The 7931-nt window shown below is 43.8% G+C and overlaps 1 pseudogene; it reads left to right on the top strand.

Moving 5' to 3' along the window:
* The first annotated feature begins 2741 nt into the window (after window positions 1-2741).
* On the top strand, window positions 2742-5319 carry LOC102432387 (annotated as a pseudogene).
* Window positions 5320-7931: the final 2612 nt, after the last annotated feature.

The raw sequence follows: 7931 nt of genomic DNA on the forward strand, positions 1-7931 counted from the left end.
ATCCCCCTCCTTCACACTGATGGAATAAAGTATCCCTGGGAAGTAATGAGATTCTGACAATAAGGTTATTTAAGTAGATGTATGACCAACCTTAAGGCGATTTTCAAAATGTGCTGCCTTCATTACTGGGTTGGATGATTCTTGAGGGCAAGCTATCATTTATTCACTTTGTATATTATATAACAATGGAGTTTCTAGAGAATTTTCATATATGAATCCATTCTACTCTTTGCAAGTGTCCTGTGAAATAAAGTGGGAACTATGTTTATTTAATGGGGTTATAGGGCTAATAAATAGCAGAATTGGAACCTGACACCAGGCCAATTACATCCCTCAATTTTACATATATTGCCCAGTGCAAATGTTCAATGAATGTTCATCTTTTGGTTGGCTGGTGAGGTCTGTTGCTTGGTGGGTTAAGAAAGTGAGCCTAAAGGAGGCTTTTTGATCATCCATATTTGCCACAAGGTTCAAAGATGTCTTGAATCACACACACACACACACACACACACACACACTCACTCACACCCCCCCCCCCCAGAAAATTCTCTTGGTTTCATTATTTTTTCTCCCTCTCAACTGAGCTCAAATATGTGAAATCTATAGGATTTCATGTCATACCAAAGTGTGCAAATTCTGATAGTTTTCAGGGCAGGAGCCTTTCATCTCTGTATTTCTGCCTGATGCTACGCAGTGCTACACAGTACTGCCATTTTTATTATATAATTAAAGAAATGGATGGATGGATGGGTAGATGGAAGTATGAGTGGGTAGATGTGTGGATGGGTGAATGGAAGTGATCAGGGCCTCCAGTGTCTGTGACTCAAAGGGCTTGGCTCAGGTTTTGAGATTCATATTGTGGCCAATATTTAATGAATTCTCCTTAACTTTCTGGTAAGAAAATCTCCTTTCTTTCAACCGAGACATTTTGCCACATTGCTTCTGATGAGTGGCTTCTATGGGTCTATAATTCACCAGTTCTTTTGTTGCTCTTCTCTCAAGCCCAGCTTATTGCTAATTCGCTGTGTCTAAATTGTTCTGGTTCCTGTGTCTGCTCCAAGATAGGCTGCTAAGGAAGCAAGGCTTCTTTTAGCAACTGCAAATTCAGGACTCCAGGACCAAGAGCACAGTCGTTACATGATTTATGGCTGGAGGTGTGTACTCTGTGTGCTATTGGTCAATGATGATAAAGTAGATACCAGCGCCTCTGTGGATTTCCTGCTGTCCCTTCAACAACCACCACTTAGAAGCATTTAATCAGATATAAATTCTGGGGATGGGAAAACCTTGTCAGATTGCCATGGCACTGAGGACTTCCTCTTTAGATTTTCTCAACGAGTAAAAGTAATATTTCACATTTACCTGCATAATTTTGTCTGTTCTTTCCCTGCTTGAGCAGATGAAATGTCCCCAGGTAACATGACAACTGCTCTGATCCCTAGTTTTCATTTTGGTTCCAAGTGGCCACAGAGACAAGTTCTCCAGGAAGCCTTCACCGTTACTACCAACAGAGAGTCATCCATGTCTCTTTAACTAGTCGGACTAAGTCTTCTAATTTTAATCTCCTTCTAATAACCACACAGGCAACCCACATTTTCCCCAAAAAATTGGAATGTGAAAAATTCATGAGGAAGGGGACATTGAATATTGGAATATAGTGTCAAAGTATGTTTACACATGTTTACAGTGTTACTGTGCTGTGTAGACTGGAGTTTATAAATCTACAGGTTCGGCAGTGGTTCCCAACGTGTGGTTCTCCACCAGCAGCCGCATCAGTATCGCTTGGGAACTGTTAGGATGCAGATTCTTGAGCCCCACCCTAGACCTCTGTATCAGAGACTCTGGGACGGGCTGGCAAGCTGAGCTTTTCAATCCACAGATGCTTTAGATGCACACTGAAGTTTAAGCAGCCTGGTTTTAGGATGCTCACAAGAATGAACCTTTTTATTCTTGTCTTTTTAGAACAATAGTGTGGACAAATTAAATTGTCTCTTTTTTTGAAGAGCATTTAATCACACTGAACAATTATTTATACCTATCTCTCAAACATATGTTACTCCTATTAGAAATGCTATTTCCCCTTCACTTAAGAGGGCCAAAGAGGGTAACATCCCTCCAATGTATGGGTGCCCTCGAGAATGAGGACTCCAAGAATTGAAATGAAACATATGTGCAAATAGTTCTTAGTACTGAATTGTTGTAACAAGGCCTACCTTTGCACAGGAAATATCAACAAGAATTACCCCTTACCCCTCTGCTGAGAGAGGAGTAGAAGATGTGGGAGTCAAGTAAGGGCATAAAACAATACATTAAAAAAGGCATTACAATATGAAAAGCAGCTTATGTTTAATCATAGATAAAAGGGGAGTATGTATGCATTTAATGACTCTCTAAGCCAGTACTTTAAACTTTTATTATTGTTTTTATTGCCTGGAATTCCATCTTTCTGTGACAGTGTTAGCAGTGATGTAGTAACCTGTGGTGAATACATTATACACCAGTCCATAAGTAATTAGCTGACATTCACTGAGTGCCTGACATGTGCCCCAAACTGGGTTCAAACAAGGGAACACTGAAAATATGGTGTCTGCTTTTCAACAAGCTTACAATTGGAGTAAAACAAAAATATTTGGGCTCAATAAAATAACACGATCAATACTGAGTTGGTATGACACAGACTGCAAATGCAGGAGGTGTGCACCATGGGTGTGCTCATTCTGAGTGTCTAGTATTTAAGAAAGATGGCTTCAAGGGGGTATGTGGACCTCAAAGGATGCTTTCTCTTCCTTGGTGGTGGATAATTTGCAGAATTGGCCTCAATTCTCCCCCTTCCTGGGTCTCTGTCCCTTGACAATGCAAGTTTTCAGTTCCTCACTTTAAGAGTCTACTCCTCCACCCCTGGAATTTGACTGGCTTTGGAATGGTGGCAGTGACAAAGTGCCAGTTGTGAGCTTAGGCCTTAAGGTGCCTTGTTTGCTTCTGACCATGCTCTTGAAATATTTCCAGGTGCCATAAATAAGCCCAGGCTAAACCTGATGAAGGAAAAGAGACCCTATTTTTCAAGAGATAAACTGTCTCAGCTGAGGCCACTGAGACTAGTCAGCCCCCAGCAGAGCCATCAGTGAGCCTGGCTCAGAACAGAAGAACCTGCTAGCTGAGCCCAGTCAGAATTGCCAACCCACAGATCCTGGGCTCAATAAATGAATACTGTTTTAGGCCATCACATTTTGGACTGGTTTGGCATACAGCAGTAGATAACTGGTACAAGGCCTGAAAGGTGGAGAGAAAGTAGAAAGTGTTCTAGCTAGAGTTGCAATTCCAAAAAGGTTAAGAGTTAGAAATGTGTGAGATCAGGTTAAAGAAGTGAAGACGCCTGTAGGATTGGATGTTTGACCACTTTCTTTCAATGAATGACTAGGAGCACCAATGTTCAAGAGAACATGACTGGAGGCCAGACCTGTACCACTGTGCCGCTCTGGGGTGATATTCTCTTGAAAGCACTTCAGCAGGGCATCAGAAATAGGAATCCCTGCATGTTGAAGCACAGTGCGCTTCAGGACCCATCCTGAACTGGACTTGGAGAGAGTGGGACATTGTTTTTTATCCACCTATTTCATGCCAAGAAAACAATAAAAGATGTTTGTGGCTTATATTCTGCATTTACTTTTTATATAAACAATCTAAAGCCCATGTGGCATACTTTCAAGAAACTGCTAGAGGTGACTTGTAGAATCTCAGTGTAAAGAATATTATGAACCTCATTCATTTCCACAGGTCTGTAGGTGAGCAGCTCAGGCTCCTGTCCCCACCGCCCCTCCACCCCTGCCACCCCAGCAAGGCTTAGCTGTCACCAAAACCACCTCCAACGACTCCTTGTAGGGATTCTTTCCACTTGGTTCACTGCCAGCTGCAAGCATTTGACACCAGGTCAGGATATTTGAGTTGCCGAGACCCTGGTTGGATCCACGGTTTAGTGCACCTTGGTTTGGAGGAAGTAGGGCAGGGCCTCTATCAGGAAATAAATTTGGAAACCCTGAGAAGAAACTAGTTAAAAGGAAGTGGAATCTTGATGAGCTGCCCAAATTTGAGAAGAATTTTAATCAAGAACACCCTGATTTGGCTAGGTGCACAGCACAAGAGGTGGAGACATACAGAAGCAAGGAAATTACAGTTAGAGGTCACACTGCCCCAAGCCAGTTCTGAATTTTTATGAAGCAAACTCCCCTGCAAAATGTCATGGACGTGATTGCAAGATAGAACTTTACTGAAGCCCTGCTATTCAAGCTCAGGGATGGCCAGTTGCTCTACGTCAGTGGTTCTCAACCTTCCTAATGCCGCGACCCTTTAATACAGTTCCTCATGTTGTGGTGACCCCCAATTTCATTGTTACAAATTGAACATAATTAAAGCATAGTGATTCATCACAAAAACAATATGTAATTATATATGTGTTTTCCGATGGTCTCAGGCGACCCCTGTAAAAGGGTCTTTCGACCCCTGAAGTCTAAGTGGTTTGATATGGTTGGAATAGCACAGACTGGCTCTGGGAAAACACTGTCTTATTTCCAGTGTGCACACCAATCATGAGCCATTCCTAGAGAAAGGTGATGGGCCTATTTGCTTGGTGCTGGCACCGACTTGGGAACTGGCCTAACAGGTGCAACAAGTAGTTGCTGGATTCTCATGCCGATTGATGTCTACTTGCATCTATGGTAGTGCTCCCAAGGGACCACAAATACGTGATTTGGAGACAGGTGTGGAAATCTGTATTGCAACACCTGGAAGACTGATTGACTTTTTGGAGTGTAGGAAAACAAATCCGAGAAGAACCACCTACCTTGTCCTTGATGAAGCAGATAGAATGCTTGATATGGACTGTGAACCCAAGTAAGGAAAATTGTGGATCAGATTAAGACCTGACAGGCAAACCCTAAGGTGGAGTGCAACTTGGCCAAAAGAAGACAGCTTGCTGAAGATTTCCTGGAAGACTGTATTCATATAAACATTGGTGCGCTGGAACTGGGTGCAAACCACAACATTCTCCAGATTGTGGATGTGCGTCATGACGTAGAGGAGGATGAAAAACTTATTCGTTTGATGGAAGAGACCATGAGTGAGGAGAAGAAAACCATTGGTTTTGTTGAAACCAAAAGGTGAACTTATAGAAAAATGAGGAGAGATGGGGTAGCCTGCCATGGGTATCCATGGTGACAAGAGTCAACAGGAATGTGACTGGGTTTTAAATGAATTCAAACATGAAAAACTCCTATTATGATTTCTACAGATGTGGCTTCCAGAGGGCTACTTTTCTTTTTTTAAATAAAGGTGCAGTCTTTGTGGCAAGGCCTAGGCATGACAATTGGAGGACTTGAGGGGGATGCAGGACGAGTGATCCGCTGCTTCCAGTCGATTAGAGAGGTGAAAAGCTGAAAGTGGGCAGTAATCTTCAAAAGCAGAACATACCAACTCTCCCACATACACTGTTCTCTCCAGAGGAGCAAAAAGGACGTTATCCTCACAGTTCACAGTGGTATCCCTCTGTCCCACGCTTTGCATGGCTGCCATGGTACCACGTTGTTTCAAACTGTTTACTGTGATCGGTTAGTCTTAGAGTTTCAGTGAGTTTGCTGAAATATTGAAGAAATATTTCCAAACTTCAATATTTAATGACATTTTTTGTTCAAGCTTGAAGTGGAGAGAGTAGCTTTAAAAAGTACCACGCCTTTTACAAATCGCTGAGTACTGGCACCTGAGCTTAGAGCAGGAGCAATTTCCCACACTTACCGGAAAAAGAAAGCAATGCTTTGAAAGTTCCTCCCCCACCTACACAAAGGTGGTCAGGTGGAGACCAGACAGAGAGAGACGTGTTCTCAAGTGACCATAGCGTCTTGGATACACTTGCCCAGAGGAGACCCAGTGCATAGAAACAACTTTTAGAGGACAGTCTGTTTTTCTTGCAGCTGCAATTGTAAGGTCTTGGCAAGACAAGCAGTGTGGCCAGAATTTTGAACTTCTGATGAGTGTGTAATGCAAAGGACTGAGTACATTTTTGTTTAAAGTTCCTCAAAATGAGCACAGGAAGAGGTTGCTGTGAACCTTGAAGTGGCCCTACTGCACAGAAGCGTTCAGATGTCACCTGGTGCTCTGTGAGGGGACTTGCTGACTTGGGAATGAGTTAGGGAACACACATCCTTCTGACAAGCTCTATCCCTGGGTGGGTAAGGCGCAATATATGAAACAACAAGCATAGCAGATCCTGCTACTGCAGCTGCGCCTATGATTGGTTACCCAATGCCAAAAGGATAGTCTCAATGAGACTTTATAGGAGTCTATGAAAATGTCCGTTTTTCACAATTACTCTTTTTATTGTGTGTTAGCAGACAGGATAGTTATTTAAGAAACATGGGAAATGCAAAATGACTTTTTTTTTTTTGCTATTTAAGTTTGATATTTCTCTATGTTTCTGAAACAATCTTTAGGGTTTTTTTTCTCTTTGTACTTGAAAATGCAGGCTGTGTTTTCACAAAAGTAAATGTACAGTGATTTGTTTTTTTTCTTTTTTTTTATTACCATTTATCCCCCTATACCAGCGGTTCTCAACCTGTGGGTTACGACTCCTTTGGGGGTCGAACGACCCTTTCACAGGGTTCGCCTAAGACCATCGGAAAACACATATACAATTACATATTGTTTTTGTGATTAATCACTATGCTTTAATTATGTTCAATTTGTAACAATAAAATTGGGGGTCACTACAACATGAGGAACTGTATTAAAGGGCCGCGGCATTAGGAAGGTTGAGAACTACTGCCCTATACCATCTTCCTTCTCCCCCCTCCCGCCACATCACCAGGCTGTTATCAGTGTTTTCATGAGTTCTTTCTTTTTTGCTCAATCCCTTCATCCCCTCTAGTCCCCCACCCCTACCCCGCAGCTGTCAGCCTCCTCTCAGCGGCCATTGAATAACAACTTCAACCAGTTTTATTAGGCTGTTGAATATATTTTTCACCATAAAAGAGCCTGAAAGAAATATTTTCCTTTAAATGCTAAAAATGTGTTCTCTTTAAAAAAACGTACTGTTGACAGTATTACAGATGTCCCCCACTCCACCCCTCTTTGCCCCCCTCCACCCAAGTGTGCTCTCTTTCTGTTGAGTGGTACTTGCTTGAAAAGAACATGCCTGGGAGAAGATGGATTCTTGCTTTAAAAGTAGCTCCTGAAATTTTGCAGGACAGGTAGCGGAGAGAGGGACAGGGGACCACTGGAGCGGGGGTGGAGTTAGGATGGGGGGCTGGCATTCAGAACAACATTTAACCTACAGCTCTTCATGTCTGGGACCTTTGGTTCCAGTGGCCACAGAAACCTCTTTCATTTCTTTTCACATATTTTAAAAAATGACGAGTTGACAAAGTGCCATCAACTTTACACAAAACGGCCTTGTTGAGCAACAATGCTCATGGCAGCAGCACCGCATGTCATAAACTCTCGGTGAGCAAGGGCTTTCACCGGGAGGAAAGGCGAGGGATTTCACCGGGAGGAAAGGCGAGGGTAATTGTCAACGGAGAACGGAGTGAGAGCGCGTCAGGCCCGAAGTGCTCGCTGCGCGTGCGTTCGTCTGCAGGAGGGCGAGCGTGATACAAAGTTGCTTAATTGCTGCTCGTCTCCCGTGAACATGTGGCTCCCTTTGACTTTCAAGTAACCAGTTCTCCCCAAACTTTTCTGCAGCGACGACCCGCATCGCAGGTGCCTCCCCTTCCGCGTCGGCTACCACCCCTCCCCCGCGCGGTCTGTCGGGCGCCCGGCGCCGGCTAACAGGTGCCGCTCGCTGAAGCGTCGCCGCTCGCTCCCCGGGACATCGGCGCAGCCCACTCGGACTGCAGCCGGCCCGCCGCCCGGCCGCCCATTGCAGCAATCGGGGCGGCGGCGGGGGC

Source organism: Myotis lucifugus, unplaced genomic scaffold, assembly GCF_000147115.1.
Source record: "Myotis lucifugus unplaced genomic scaffold, Myoluc2.0 scaffold_26, whole genome shotgun sequence".
Taxonomy (NCBI): domain Eukaryota; kingdom Metazoa; phylum Chordata; class Mammalia; order Chiroptera; family Vespertilionidae; genus Myotis; species Myotis lucifugus.